This window comes from Artibeus jamaicensis, unplaced genomic scaffold (genome assembly GCF_021234435.1).
Source record: "Artibeus jamaicensis isolate MK-2021 breed Jamaican fruit bat unplaced genomic scaffold, CSHL_Jam_final scaffold_614, whole genome shotgun sequence".
Classification (NCBI taxonomy): domain Eukaryota; kingdom Metazoa; phylum Chordata; class Mammalia; order Chiroptera; family Phyllostomidae; genus Artibeus; species Artibeus jamaicensis.
In genome coordinates, this window is record NW_026522050.1 from 5,507,033 (window position 1) to 5,523,935 (window position 16,903).

Genomic DNA, 16,903 nt, shown 5'->3' on the forward strand with positions numbered 1-16,903 from the left:
CCTCAGCTCCCACCATCTCTCCCACATAAACCAGGAGGAGAAAAATGGAGAAACACTTGTTAAATTCCCCATACAGAATAACAGGCTCACTAACACACTGACACCTGATTGCAAGATTATATACTGTTTCCTCTCCCCCACAATACACACCAGATTACTTGAAGACTATTTACAGGAGTTACTTTTACCTGGTACATCATATGTACTTATTCAGAAAGAAAATTACAGGGCATACCAAAAAGAAGAAACACAATTTGAAGAGACATCTGAAGTAGACTTCATAAGGACATTAGAATTATTCACACCAAGAACTTAAAATAACTATGATTAATATGCTAAGTGCTATAACTGATAAAGTAGACAGCATGCAAGCACAGATGGGCAATGTAACCAAAGAGCTAGAAATCACATTAAAGAAGTGCTAGCCTGACACTACTAAACTTCAAAACTTATTATAAAGCTACATAATCAAGACAATGTGATATTGGTGAAAGAATATGCACATAGATCAGTGGAATAGAACAGAGCTCAAAATTAGACCTACATAAGAATGGTCAACTGAAGTTTGACAAAGGAGCAAAGGCAATAAATTAGCACCACTTCTTTTCAACAAATGATGCTGGAACAACTGGAAGTCCACATGCAAAAGAAATTGTTTGGACACAAACCTCACATCCTTCATAAAAGCTAATTTAAAATATATCATAGACCTAAATGTAAATTATAAAATTATAAAACTTAGGAAAAAACCTAGATAATCTTTGATATGGTGGTACTTTGTAGATACAACACCAAAGGCATGATGTATGAAAGAAATCATCAATAAGTTAGACTTCATTAATATTAAACAGTTCTCTGTGGAAAAACACTGTGAAATGAATGGGAAAACAAGCCAAAAACTTGGAGAGAATATTTGCAAATGACATACCTGATAATGGACTGTCACCTTAAATACAAAAAGAATTCCTAAAACGTCCTGGCTGATGTAGCTCAGTGGATTGAGCACAGGCCTGCGAACCAAAAGATCAAGGTTCGATTCCCCATCAGGGCACATGCCTGGGTTGCAGGCCAGTTCCCAGCAGGGACCAGTTTCCAGCAGGGGATGCACCAGAAGCAACCATATATTGATGTTTCTCTCCTTCTCTCCTTCCCTTCCCTTCTAAAGATAAACAAATAAAAAAATTATAAAAAAAAAGAATTCCTAAAACTTAAAGATAAAAAACAAACAACTTGGTACAAAACAGGCCCGAGACTGTAACAGGTACCTCACCAAAGAAGATATACAGAAGACAAATAAGAATTTAAAAAGCTGACCCACATTATATTCCCCCTTATCAGAGAAATGCAAATTAGAACAACAATGAGCTATTACTATATACCTATTAAATGTCCAAAATTCAGAACACTGGCAATACCATACACTGGTGAGGATGTGCAGCAAAAGGAATTTTCACTCATTATAGGTGGGAATGCAAAATGGAACCACCACATTGGAAGACAGTTGGAGGTTTCTTGAAAAACTAGCCACACTCTTATCATAGAACCCAGCAATCATCCTCCTTGGTATTTACCCAAATGAACTGAAAATTTACATTTATACAAAAACCTGAAGGAGAATGTTTACAGCACCTTTCTTCATAATCTCCCAAACTGGAGGCAATCAAGATGTTCTTCATTGGATCAATGGATAAATAAACTGTGGTATAATTATTTAGTACCAAAAAGAAATGATCTATCAAGCCATGAAAACACACAGAAGAACTTTAAATGCTGATTACTATATGCAAGAAACCAATCTTAAAAGCCTACATACTGTATGATTCCAACTCCATGACATTCTGGTAAAGGTAAAACTACAGACATGGCAAAAAGGTCAGTAGTTGCCAGGGGCTGTGGGAGCAAGGGCTGACTAGATGGAACATAGAGAATTTTTAGGGCAGTGAAAATACTCTGTATGATATTATAATGATAGATACAATTCATTAAACATTTATTCAAACCCATAGCATGTACAAAACCAAGAAAGAACCCTGAGGTAAGATAAGAAATTTGTGTGATCGTTTTACCCTTTTGTTAACTGTAATGTGAACGTGATTCTACAGAATGACTCAGTCAAGACAGAAATTTTCATTCTTTTTAGGGTATAATACTTATATATTTGTCAATAAAACATACCAAAAGAGGACATACTTTTATTTAAAAGTATATGATTTTTTTTCCTATTCAGACAGAATCTTAGAGCAGTTATTCAACAAAAGAAATAATTATTATTGAACAAAATTTATGTATAATATTTTCATTAAGTTCTTAAGTTATTTTAATTAAAAACTAGCAACACTCTGTTTACCTCTGACAAATTTCCTACCCCAATGTGAGTGCCCACATGGTGCACAAATGTGTGCTCCTGTTCATCAGCTCATTTGTGTTCCTGTTTAACATGTATGTTTGCATTGGCATGTGGTAGAGAAAATGTAAGTGGAACAAGTAAACAAATCAAATACTAGTAACATTTGACAAGCAGGTCCCAAAATTTCAAATGCTTTCCTTTACCATATCCATTCAGGTATTATATTTCTGAATATGTTTTCTTTTACTAGACAAAAACTTTTGAAAAGATAAGGACGCTCTCTCAGGAATTAAAGGCAATGAGGCTTCAAAAGTAGGTTATTGATGGGAAAAGTCTGAGAGACATTAAACAATGTTATTGTGCATACTGCAAGGTCAAAATCCCAACCCAGTCAAAAACCGTGCCTTCTCAACCACCTTCTTGAATGCACTCTTGACCTCCTTGTTCCTCAGGCTGTAGACCACTGGGTTCAGCATAGGGATGACCATAGAATAGAACACAGAAGCTGTCTTGTCTGTGTCCATGGAATGATTGGAGCTGGGCTGTAAGTACATAAAGATGACTGTTCCATAGAATATGGAAACTGTAGTGAGGTGAGATGCACAAGTAGACAAAGCCTTCTGGTGCCCCTGAGCTGAGTGCATCTTCAAGACAGTGACCAATAAGAATAGGTAGGAAATTGATATAACCAGGAGAGCAAAGAAGACATTAAAGCTTGACAAAAAAAACAAGAAACACTTGACTCATGTGTGTATCTGAGCAAGAGAGACCCATGACAGCTGGAACATCACAGAAAAAGTGATGAACCATATTAGACTTACAAAAGGCAAGGCTGAATATGTCCCAAACATGAAAAGAAGCATTCAGGAATCCACAGACATAGGAGCCTATGATCAGATGTGCACACACATTTGTCGTCATGGTGGTGGTGTAATGGAGGGGTTTACATACTGCTGCACAGCGGTCATAGGCCATGGATGCCAAGAGGTAATTTTCTACAGTAGCAAAGGCTACAAAAAAGAACACCTGAGCAGCACATGCATTGTAGGAGATGACCTTACTGCCTATAAGTAACCCAGCCAATGACTTTGGGAATGACAGCCGAGGAGTAAGCAAAATCCACCAGAGACAGGTTACTGAGGAAAAAGTACATGGGAGTGTGCAGATGAGAGTCCAAGAGAATCAACACGATCATCCCCAGGTTCTCAACCGCACTGATGAGATAGATGAGAGTGAACATAATAAAGAGGGGGACCTGGAGTTCTGGGGCATTGGTTAGTCCAAGGAGGATGAAGTGTGTTACTTCCGTCCTGTTCTCCATCAGTGCTGTTTGGGAATCATGAGATGTCCTGAAACAGTGAGAAAAAAAACCAAACAGTGACCAGAAAAAAGAAAATTGTAGTGAAATTAAAATGTATAAATACCATGTGCATTATTTCATTAATAATATGTACTTCAAAATTATCTTGATCTAACATTAAGAGCTTTACATATAAATGTGTGTATACAACAGGTAGTATTGTTATTTTTATTTTACCATAAAAATTAAGAATCTGAGAGTTTCAGTAATATTCTGCAGTTATGCAACTGGCATGAAGAAGATTCAAGACTCAAGGCTGAAAACCACTTTCAACCCAATTAAATTTTGTGTGCAATTAGCTGCCCCGTACTCAGTATATTGAAAGGTGCCAGTAATAATAAAAATGATAGCATGGGGAAAAGTTTGAACTACAGTTGAATCTTGTTAATTCATTTAGCTTCCTTTGTAGTTTAACAAATTGTCACTTCACACTTATGATGTTGTTCAACCTTCAGTAGGAGACAAATTAATAGTGCACAAGATGAGTTTACAACCCTATCCATTCATTGCTTTTGTTTTAATTCATCTTCAGGGAAGCAGCAGGAACTTTCATAAGTATCATTAAAGTCCTCACTAATGAAATTTTTGACATTTATACTCCAGCCTCAACTCACTACTTTTTGAAAGTTCAAAACATTTCTTTTTGTGCTGTAACAATTCATCATAAATCAATTCATTAATAGTGGATGTGGAAGTTAGCTTACCTGGCTCCTTGAAGAGGAAGGGCAGACAATCCCTGAATAATAAGTGTGAATTCAGAAATTTAACTATAAAATAATACATAAGTAAGGATAAGCAAGATATATTTTAGGAGTGATTGAAAGGTCCGAAGTTCTCTGAGACAGAGAAAGATAGAGAATAAAAAAACATTAACAAGTACCCAGAACTCCGGGCTCAAGTTCCAAATTCACCATGAATTTTTACTGTGACCTTGCTGGAGTTCCTTACCTTCTCCTTATCTGTAAAATAAACATAATAAAATTACTCTTCCTACATAATTTATGGGATTGTGGCTATAAAGAGCAATTAAGGAAAGTGTATAAAACAACTGACTAAATATGTACAATTTTAAACTTTCTCAATATATAATTTTATCTTCAGGTGATTTTCTTGGCCATGGTTGCAGGTTTCATTTCAGTAGACAGAAAGGCTATATTGAATGATGGCTATTATCTTTCAGATTCATGTATGATGACCAAAGAATCCAGCATGAAGTCTATTCCCTCTAAAATGAAATCATGTGGAGTGTTGGTATTTCAGAGGACAGTGAAAGGGATCCAGGAGTAAATTATAGAGCAATGGAGCTCTCAGGGAATGTGCCCCATGAGAACATCTCAGTTCCTCATCCCACTTTCTTAGGGAAGAAGTAATTAAACTGCCTATGGGGACCTGACTGCATAGCAAGTATGCATCATGTTTTGGTATTACTTATTATTTTTCCTTTCTTAATTTTCTAAATGCATAACTTACAAACAGTAAGATTCACACATTTTGTGTGTGTGTGTGTATAATTCTAAGAACTTGGTCAAATGTGTATGGTTATGTAATTACTACTAGAATCAAGATAATAGAACATTTCTATCATGTATGAAAAAGCACAAGATTCTTTGTGCTCAGCTCTTTCTCCTACCCAGTGCCCCTGGGTACCATTTGACTGTTTATGTGTAGCTGCTTTTGCAAGAATGCCCTGTATTCTAGCATGTGAGTGACCTATAATTGAATAATTATAAGGCACTGATGAAAGAAAATGAAGAAGATACAAATAAGGGGAAGCACATACAGTGTTCATTGATAGGAAGAATTAACATTATTAAAATTTCCATCTACCCATACCTCAACATAATAAAAGCCACATATGAGAAACCTACAGCTAATATCATACTCAATGGGTAAAAATTAAACTTTCCCCTAAGATCAGAAACAAGACAAGTATATCCATTTGTACTACTTCTCAACATAATATTGGAAGTTCTAGCCACTTCCAATCAGTCAAGAAAAAAAATAAAAGGCATCCAAATTGGAAAGGAGAAAGTAAAACTGTTATTATTCACAGATGACATGATAGTATACACAGAAAACCCTATAGACTCCACCAAAAAACTATTCCACCTAATAAGTGAGTTGAAAAAGCAGTAGGATACAAAGTCATTATTCAGAAATCATAGGTACTTTTTGTACACCAACAATGAAATATCAGAAACAGAAATTAGGAAACAACCATTTACTATATCAACAAGAAAAATAAAGTACTTAGGAATGAACTTAACCAAAGAGGTAAAAGACCTGTACTCAGAAAGCTGCACAACAATGTAGAAAGAAATTAAGGAAGGCACAAATAAATGGAAGCATACACCATGTTCATGAATTGGAAGAATTAACATCATTAAAATGTCCATACTATTCAAAGCATAACGCAATCCCTACTGAAATACCAATGACATATTTCACAGATATAAAACAAATATTTAAGAAAATTATATGAAACCATAAACTATCCCAAACAGCTGTATCAATTTTGAAAAAGAAGAAGAGAATAGGAGAAATCACAATACCTAAAATCAAACTAGATTACAAGGCCACTGTAACCAGAATAGTGTGGCACTAGCATACATGCAAACAGAAACAGATAAAAAGAACAGAATAAAGAACCTAGAAATAAACCCATGTCTCTATGGTTAGTTAATATTTGACAAAGGGGCACTTGCATAAATATTTGAATGAATATTTCAAAAATTTATATGAAAATAAAAGGCCTCACAAAGCAGCCACAGTACTGAGGAAGAAGAACAAAGTTGGAGAAATTGTTATTACCTAATAAACTATATTATAAGGCAATAGTAATCAAAACTCCATGCTAGAAACTTAAAACAACCCATAGATCAATAGATCATTACTGAGTTCAGAAATAAATTCACACCTTTATAGTCAAATTAATATTCAATAGAGGAAGCAAGCACATGCAATGCGCTAAATATAGTTTATTCAATAAATGATGTTGGGAAAATTGGACAGATATATGGAGAAAAATGAAACTAGACCGCCTTCTTATACCGTAAAAAGAATAAATTCAAAATGGATTAAAGACAAATATTATATCAAAAACCATATAAATCCTAGAAGAAAACAACCAGTAAAATCTCGGACATTGCTCACAGCAATATTTTACCAGATATATCTCCCCAGGCAAGGGAAACAAAAGAAAAAATAAACAAATGGGACTTCATCATAGAAAAAAGTTTTTGCACAGCAAAGGAAATCATCAACAATAAAAAGACAAGCCACAGAGTGGGAGATTATATTTGCCAAAACACCTGAGAAGGGGTTGATATTCAAAATCTATAATGAACATACAAAACTCAACAACAATAAAACAAACAATCTAATTAAAAAATGAACAAACTATATGAATAGACACCTCTCCAAAGAGGACATACAGATGGCCAGTAGACATAAAGTATTCAACATCACTAATCATCAGATAAATGCAAATTAAAAACAGAATATAATGAGATATCACCTAACACCTGCCAGAATGGCTATTATCAATAAATTAAGAAACAAGTGCTGGCAAGGATGTGAAGAAAACGGAATCCTTTTAGAATGTTGAAGGGAAGGCAGGCTGGTGCAACCACTGTGGAAAGCATATAGAGATACCTCAAAAACTAAAACTGCTTTGGACTAAACTTTCCCACTTCTGGAAATATATTCAAGGAAACCCAAGACATAATTCAAAAGAACATAAGCACCCCTATGCTCATTGAACCATTATTTACAGTTGCCAAAATATGGAAGCAGCACAAGTGTCCATCAATAGATGAGTGGAGAAAACAACTATGTGTACTCTGAGACCAAAGCATTCAAAATGACTGAGCCAGTAGAGCAACAAATCTACATCAAATATTGCATTAAGCTGGAACAGTCCTCCATGAAAATTATTTGGAAGACTCAGAAGGCTGTAGCTCTGGGCAACTGGTGACTGGCAGCTTCATCATGACAATGTACCTGATCATGCACCATGTCTCATGCAGAGTTTTGTGGTGAAACATGAAATCACCCAAATGACTCAGTACCTCTACAGCTCAAATTTGGCAACCTGCAACTTCTGGCTGTTCCCAAAACTAAAATCACCTTTGAAAGGGAAGAGGGATTAGACTGCCAGTGAGATGCAGGATAATAAGACAGGGCACATGCTAGCAATTGGGAGAACTGTGGGAGATCCCATGGTGTCTTCTTGGAAGGGGACTGAGGAATCATTGTTCTATGCACAATATTTCTTGTATTTTATATTTTTTCAATAAATGCTTATTTTTCATATTACATCGCTGAATACTTCCTGGAAAACTTTGTCATATATGTTCTTTGACTCATCCATTCACCCACTTTCATCCAGTCCCCTCTTCTCATCTCCTCTCTTCTTTGACAGTTGTTAGTCTGTTCCATGTATCCATGCCTGTTTCTGTTTTGTAAATCAGGTTACTGTGTTCATTGGATCCCACACATAAGTGAGATCATATGGTATTTGTCTTTCTATGACTGGTGCATTTCAAGTAGCCTAATACTCTCCAGGTCCCCTCATACTGTCACACAAGGTAAGATTTTCTTCTTTTTACCCCTGATTTGTTGAATTCAGAAGATGAAAAGCCCTCTCCATCTACCTCATATATTGTTATTCTATCCTAACCTGATAGTGAATTTTAAGTTTCTTTGAAAAGTACAGAAGATACTAACATTTAACATCAGGAAATCTGAGCCTTCCTGATGTCTCCCTCATCTCTTCTTGGTTTTACTCTAGAGTTTCTATCAGGTTACTTCTTATAATTTTTGTCTCTATTAATATTCACTATGTTTTCATACCACATTTTCCTGTTTTCCTTCAGTTCTTTGTCCAAGATTTAGTTTAGTTCTTTGAGTATATTTAAGATATTTGTCTTAAAAGTGATGAAAAATTATAGCCTACAGAAGAATAAAATTTTAGATAAATGAATGTAAAGATATACCGTATTCATAGATCGGGAGACTTAGAGTGGCTGCTTTATAGGATCACAATTGAAACCAATGTAAGGCTTTTTTTTAAATATAAATATTGACATGCTCATTATAAATTCATATGTAATTCCAAAACTAATAGGTAAAATCATTATGAAAAATAAAAACACAGTATGAGTATTAAAGTTATTTCATTTCACAACTAACTATAACATATAGTGAAGAAGACAGTCTAGAATTAGGGAAAAGATGGACCCACAAATAAATGGAACATGTTATAGCATCCAGAAATGATTCATAGACATACAATCAACTAATTTTTATAAAAGGTACAAAGGCAAATATATGACGAAAAATTTTTTTCAAAACATTTTGCTCCAACAGCTGTCAGTTCACACACTGACAGAATTGAATGTTCAATGTAAAGTGAAACCATATGTTCCACCATAAACCTCTACACAAATGTTTCTAAGTGTTATTGAGGTTAAAAATTGACAGAAGCAACCGGATACACTTGCAAACTGTAGAACTTTGTTAAACTGGAACACTATTCAGTAATAAAATAGAATTATATTCACTCATCCACCAATATGGATGAGCCTAAAGTGGATTTTAACATAAAAGAAGCAAGACCTAGAGACTCCTTATTGTGTGATTACATGTACATAACAGGAATGAAGAAAAGCTCAATGACTTCTAAGTATTGGAAGAATGAAGAATGGTTGTCTATAAAAGAGATTAAAAATGAATATTTTAGAATAATAAAATTAATCTCCCCAGTAATGGGCTGGTGAACACAGGACTCTGCATTTGTTACAACCCATGGAACTACACACAGCAAAGCATGAAATTTAATATGCACAAATTAGAAAGAAGCGGCCAGGAGTACAAGAGAATCCTAGAGTGAACACAGAGCCTTTTAAAAATCTGATGGTAGACTTCCAGGCAAGATGGAGGCATAGATGGAAACACTGTACCTCCTTGCACAAACAAGTTTATGAACAACAAACATTTAGATACAAGAACACAACCAGAACAAAGAGAAAATTGAACTGTACTGAAGTCCGACAATAATGAACCATTCATCCAGACCTGTAAGGGCAGAGTCCATGGCTGGTGGAGAGAGGTGGCACCAGGAAAAAGTAGCAAGACCAACCCAGGTTCACAGGTGGTGTTTGGCAGATCCCAGGCATGGGGTGGCAATGGGCAGACCCAGTGAGGGTGCAAGGCAGATACTGACTATGGTCACACATTGGCATGCAGATAAACCAGGCAAAGGATCGAGCAGTGAAACACACTGCACAACTCAGGACCCAGCTACCAGAGAAAAAGCCTAAAAGCACCAATTGAAAAAACTTTCGGGGGTCCAGGTGTTGGGAGAGGCTCCCAGGCTCATAGAGAGTTCCTTGGAGAGACAGACCCTCAGGGTCCTAGAATGTACACAAGCCCACCCACCTGGGATCCAGCACCAGAAGGGCCCAATTTGCATTCAAGAAGCAGCAGAGGCGACCGAAATCTGAGAGAGAGCAGTAAAATGCCATTGTCCTTCTCTGACCTCACCCCCACATGCAGCATCACAACCCAGCAACTCGGGTTGCCCCACCCTGGTGAACACCTAGGGCTCTGCACCTCATATGTAACAGTTGCAAACAGACCAAAACATCATGTCTCAAGAAGAAGAACAGCTGAAAGCACTAGAGCCAATACTTCTAAGCACCAAAGAGATAGCCAACATATCGGATCCACAGTTCAGAACACTGGTGATCAGGATGCTCACAGAACTGGTTGATTTGTCACAAATTAGATGAAATAATGAAGGCTACACTAAGTGAAATGAAGCAAAATGCACAGGGAACTGATAGCGATGGGAAGGAAACTGGAAGTAAAATCAATCAAGTGGACAAGAAGAAAAAAACCCCAACAAAACAGGAAAGAATGAAGAAACAACACTGCAAAAAAAAAATGATCAGAGGCTTAGGAACCTCCTGGGTAACTTTAAACGTTCCAACATCCGAATTATAGGGGTTACCAAAGGGAAAGATGAACAGCAACAAGTGGAAAATTTATTTGAACAAATAATAAAAGAGAACTTTCTCATTCTGGCAAAGGAAACAGATTTCCTGGAAGTCCAGGTTGCTCAGAGAGTCCTAAAGAAGGTGCACCCAAAGATGAACACACCAACACACATCATAATTGCATTACCCAAGATAAAATGAAGGAGAAAACCCTAGAACCAGCAAGAGATAAGAGACAATGACCTACAAAGTAGTTCCCATCAGACTGTCAGCTGATTTCTGAGAGGAGACCTTTCAGGCAAGAAGGGGCTGGAAAGAAGTATTCTAAGTCATGAAATCCAAAGACCTACATCCAAGATTACTCAATCCAGCAAAGCTTTCATTTAGAATGGAATGGCAGATAAAGTGCTTCTCAGATAATGTCAAATTCAAGGAGTTCATCATCACCAAGCCCTTATTATATGAAATGTTAAAGAGACTTATCTAAGAAAAAGAAGATGAAAAAAATTTGAACAGTGAAAGAACAGCAAACTCACAGTTATTAACAACCACACCTAAAACAAGAAAACTAAATGGACACCTAGATCAGGAGCACAACCATAGAAATGGAGATCACAAGGAGGGTTAACAACAGGGGAGTGGGAGGAGGAGAGGTGGGGAGAAGGTACAGAGAATAAGTAGTATAGATGGTAGGTAGAAAATAGACAGGTGGGAGGGCAAGAACAGAATGGGAAATATAGAATCTAAAGAACTTGTGACACTTGGACATGAACTAAATGGCAGGGTTGGGGGGAGGTGTACAGGGTGGAGGGGAAAGAAGGGCGGAATGGGACCACCGTAATGGCATAATCAGAAAAACATATCAAAAGAATAAAAATAAAAATAGAAATTTGATGGTACTACAAAGGTCTGAAAGCAGTTAAAAGATAAAGAAACCATAAAAAATACAGTAGTATGAAGTTGATCTCATGGGGATATAGATTAAAAACAAACTAAACTAAGAAGCAAGAAAAAGACAGGCTCATGGATGGAAAGCAAATGGCAGCTACTTGTGGGGAAGCTGGGGGTGGAGTGATTGAGCAAAATTTAGAAAAAAAGACTCATGAACAACAGTGTGGTAATCGCTGCAGGGAGGGGTTTAAATGGACTAAATGGTAATGAAAAAAATACAGTAAAGTTTAAATAAAAAAACAATTATGGAACTGATTTCCCTACAAACCAGTAACACCAAGAAATTGATGAATGGGATTCATTGAGAACCAAGTCTCTCACTATCAGAGAAGGAACTTACAGATAAGAAAAGGGGGGGACTTCCGCCAAGATGGAGGCATAGGTGGAGACGCTGTGCCTTCTCTCACAACCAAGTTTAGAGACAATTAAATATTAGCAACAGAAAACACAGCTAGGAAACAGAAAATTGAACTTTTCGGAAGTCTGATAACAACAAATTCTTCAGCCTCACCGGTAAGAGGGGCGAAACCAGCAGCTGTCGGAACGGGGTTGCACAGAAAAACTCAGTCAGACGGACTCGGGCGCATGGAACCCAGGCGCAGGGTTGGACCTAGTAAGCCACTCAGCAAGTGACCGCAGGAAAACAGAGAGGAAGCAGGGCTGTGGGTTGACTGTGGTCGTGCTTTCCTGCACAGATAGACAAGCCAGGGAGTGGGTGGTGAGACTACGGGACTGAGCAGGCCCCACAGCCAGCCGCAGGATTGGGCGCTGCCATTTCCCGCTCTGACTCCGCCTCCACATGCAGTGTCATAACCCAGCGACCTGAGTGGCCCCGCCCTGGTGAACCCACATAAGGCTCTGCTCCTCACCCAGCGGCGAGAAACAGCAGAGGAGGTCGCCATTTCCCCCACTCTGACCACGCCCCCACATATAGCGTCACAACCCAGCAACCTGGTAGTCCAAGGCTCCGCTCCTCACACTTAAAGGGCATGAACAGACCAAAAATGGCTCAAGAAGATCTCAAAGCCCCAGAGCCTATAAATCTAAGTGATGAAGAAATAGCAAAACTCTCAGACGCACAGTTTAAAACACTGGCGATCAGGATCCTCATGGAACTGGTTGATTATAGCCACAAATTAGACAAACATATGAAGGCGAAACTAATTGAAATGAATGGAATTGCACAGGAAACCAATAGCGATGAAACGGAAACTGGAACTCAAATCAATGGATTGGACCAGAAGAAAGCAAATAATGGTCAAACAGAAAAGAGTAAAGAAGCAAGAATTCAAAAAAATGAGGAGAGTCTTAGGAACCTCCAGGACATCTTTAAACACTCCAACATTCGAATTATAGGGGTACCAGAAGGGGGAAAGGAACAGCCACCAGTGGAAAACTTATTTGAACAAATAATAAAGGAGAATTTCCCCAATCTGGCAAAGGAAATAGACTTCCAGGAAATCCAGGAAGCTCAGAGAGTCCCAAAGAAGTTGGACCCAAGAAGAAAAACACCAAGGCACATCATCATTACATTAGCCAAGATTAAAATGAAGGAGAGGATCCTAGAAGCAGCAAAAGGTTAGGGGACAGTCACCTACAAAGGAGTTCCTATCAGACTGTCAGCGGATTTCTCAAAAGAGACCCTACAGGCAAGAAGGGGCGGGGAAGAGGTATTCCAAGTCATGAAATCCAAAGACCTACAACCAAGATAGCTCTATCCAGCAAAGTTTTCATTTAGAATGAAAGGGCAGATAAAGTGCTTCTCAGATAAGATCAGATTCAAGGAGTTCATCATCACCAAGCCCTTATTATATGAAATGTTAAAGGGACTTATTGAAGAAAAAGAAGATAAAAAAATATGAACAGTGAAAAGAAAGCAAACTCACAGTTATTAACAACCACATCTGAAACCAAAGCAAGCTAAAAGGACAGCTAGATCAGGAGTGGAAACATAGAAATGAAGATCTCATGGAGGGTTAGCAACAGGGGAGTGGGAGGAGGAGAAGGGGAGAAGGTACAGAAAATAAGTAGCATAGACAGTAGAAAGAAAATTGATGAGGGGCAAGAATAGTATGGGAAATATAGAATCTAAAGAACTTGAGACACATGGTCATAAATTAAAGGGGGGGTAATGGTGGGGACGGGGGGGTAGGGTGGAGGGGAATGAAGGGGGGAATAGAACAACTGTAATGGCATAATCAATAAAAAATAAATTAAAAAAAAAGAAAAGGGTCAAGTTGGGGTGAACTAGATGAGAGTAGCAATGGTCAACCTTTCCCCTCTCATGTCACACATAACTAATTACTAAAATTCTGCAGCATACCAAAAAAATTTTTTTGCTAATTTGATTAAAAAAATAGTTAAAATTTCTATTCATTCCCACTGGATGGCTGTTGTGTTGGTTGCTGTCATTTCTTTATTGGATAATCTAAGGGAAAGAAGTTTATACCTCTGACTAAAGAGTCAGGTGTTACTTGATTAAAAATTCTGTGGCACACTGTTCGAAAATTGTGGATCAGAGTCAGAAACATCAGTATACAGTAGTGCTTAGCCTTCATATAGTTAGGATGAACAGTTAGAGCATAACTCTACATTACAAATGTATACAGAGTACATAAATATATACCTCCTACCTCTGTGGACAAGAGTGCCTAGAAGTATAACTCCAGTATCAACAAGCAGAATTGGGAGCCAAATATTGGTTTTCAATGCCACTCTTTAACAAAAGAAAGGAGACTCTTCATAGAACTGTGATGGTAGAAAAGGTAGCCAGAGAGGAAACCAAAGCAGAGAGGCAGAGAGATCCATGTCCCACCCACTGTCTCAGCAGTCCTTGAATTGTATGTATCTTTTCCATTGTCTGGGAAAGAAAGTTTTGAAACTGTGCTTTTGCCTGGAGTCCTGAAAGGACACATAGCACCTAAAGGAAGAAGTCCATTTACACCCTGGGGTAATCACTCCCCTGGCCCAGAAAGCTACCACCACCTTTACATGTCAATTAATTTGTAATTCCTCTCACCCCTCTGCCTGCCAACTATATAAATCTTCAGAACAAAGGACACACATGCTTGCCTCACAACCTCATCTTTGGCCACTCCTACCTTCACCTTCTTTATTGCGCCTTGCCCTGAACCTATGCCTTTCAGCACCCAGACTTCACCTTAGCTAGTCCCATTGTCTTCCCTAAGAACAGAGCACAAGTAAACCCTGCTTACATGTTAATAGACTAATTGATCTTTTTTTTTAAGCCCATTCACTTTCATTTGAACATGCCAGGCTCTCCCACACCTCCTTCCCAAGTGCTGGTCTCTCACTGGCCATCTTCAGAGCTTCCCTTATCATTGATCTTTAATTCTTCACTGCATTGACAGAAAGAACTGAGTTTCTGGGAGTTTGTCACTTAATAGAAATAGTTGATTTTGTGATGGGGTAGGGGAAAATACCAGACAAGCCTCTATGTAGCATTGTGTAGTAACAGACAGTGAGGGAATGCTAAAATAACAACCAGCGACGGCATGAAACTCTGTCAATGGGACACAAACAGAAAGAGTATGAATGATGAAAGTGGAACAATTCCAGCCAAAACAAAACCTAGTATTGGTTATTTTCCATAATGAAATATAAATACATGAGAACACTAAGAAATGACTCAGCAAATAAATAATTGAGGAAAAAAGAGACAAATCTTGCTGATATGATGTAATGAAAAAACATTTCACTTTGGTCTCTGAAAACTGTAATCCCAGTCACATCATGAGGAAATATCAGCAAATCACAACTGAAGAACATTCTGTGAAATACCTGACTAGTACTCTCAACACAGCCAAGGTCAACAAAAATCAGGAAAGATGGGGAGCTTGTCACAAACCAGAAGAGATGAAGTAAACACAGTTACTAAATGCAAGCAGAAGATAGGATTTTAGGGGGAAACCTAATGATATCTGAATAAAATCTGCAGTTTAGAAAATCACAGTATAATCACATACTGCGTCAGTCTTGGTTTCTTAGCAGTACAAATATATCTTGTAGAAAATATTAAGCAAGAATTGCACTCATTTGTATAGCTGCTATAACAAATTACTGAAACTTTACTTATTTACAGTCTGAAATCCATCAATTCAAAATCATTTTCCCTGGACAAAAATCAGTTTGCTGCAAGAGCCATGCATCTTCTGGTGGCTGCTGGCTTTCCATGGTTCATGGTGACAACCCCTTTGTCTCTACTTCCAAGGTCACATTGCTCATTCCCCTTTCATCTTTTATCTGTGGTCACATCTCCCTGACTTCCTTTTAGTTTTACCTGGGAGTGCCTTTAGGGTCCCCAAAGATGATCCCAGATAAAAACTTTATTTTAATCACATCCACACAGTCCTTTCAGGACAAGGAAGGTAAGTCTGGAAGGTTCCAGGAATGAGGACAATCCTTTTGCACGCTATTATTTAGACTGTTATAGGGTCACACTGAATCTGCACTGTTTTAATTATTTTTTTGTAACTCTAAAACAATTCTAAAATTAAGTGATTATCTAAAATAGTAATTAAGAATGGTTCCAAGAAGGGAAATATCACCATAAGAGAGAAGTGAATATTTGTGTTATGCCACTTAGCCCACAAAATACCAGCATGACAATATTAGCTTATCCAAGCAAAATCTTACAAATGGTGAGCTACGGAAGCCTCTCATTCTATTGAGACAGCAAATTAGACAAAGACACATATTTGTGTGGGTACATTTTGCGTAGTATAGAGCTCTGTGGAAATCTATATAAAAAGTATAAATTTTAATCCCTGAACCAGCATACTGAATGTGCTATATTTTTATGATTAATAGATACTGCCATGTTTATATTTTATGTAGATATCTGGAATCATATTAGTTAGTTACATTTCACATGTACAACATATTTTAAAATATAATCAGATACTGACCCTTAAATAATCTCATATTCAATGCCCTTCATGAGACATTTGTCTAAGTAAAACTATACAATTTAGTTCTGGCTGGTGTAGCTCAGTGGATTGAGCATGGGCCTGCAAACCAAAAGATCAAGGTTCAATTCCCTGACAGGGCACATGCCTGGGTTGCAGGCCAGTTTCCAGCAGGGGCCAGTTCCCAGCAGGGGATGTACCAGAAGCAACCATACATTGATATTCTCTCCTTCTCTCCTTCCCTTCCCTTCTAAAGATAAATAAATAAAATTTTTTAAAAAACTATACAATTGTTGCAGATGATTCATTTGCTTCT

At 37.6% G+C, this 16,903-nt stretch overlaps 1 pseudogene; it reads right to left on the bottom strand.

Annotated features, from left to right (window-relative positions):
- Positions 1-2,721: 2,721 nt before the first annotated feature.
- On the bottom strand, positions 2,722-3,668 carry LOC128626518 (olfactory receptor 5B2-like; annotated as a pseudogene).
- Positions 3,669-16,903: the final 13,235 nt, after the last annotated feature.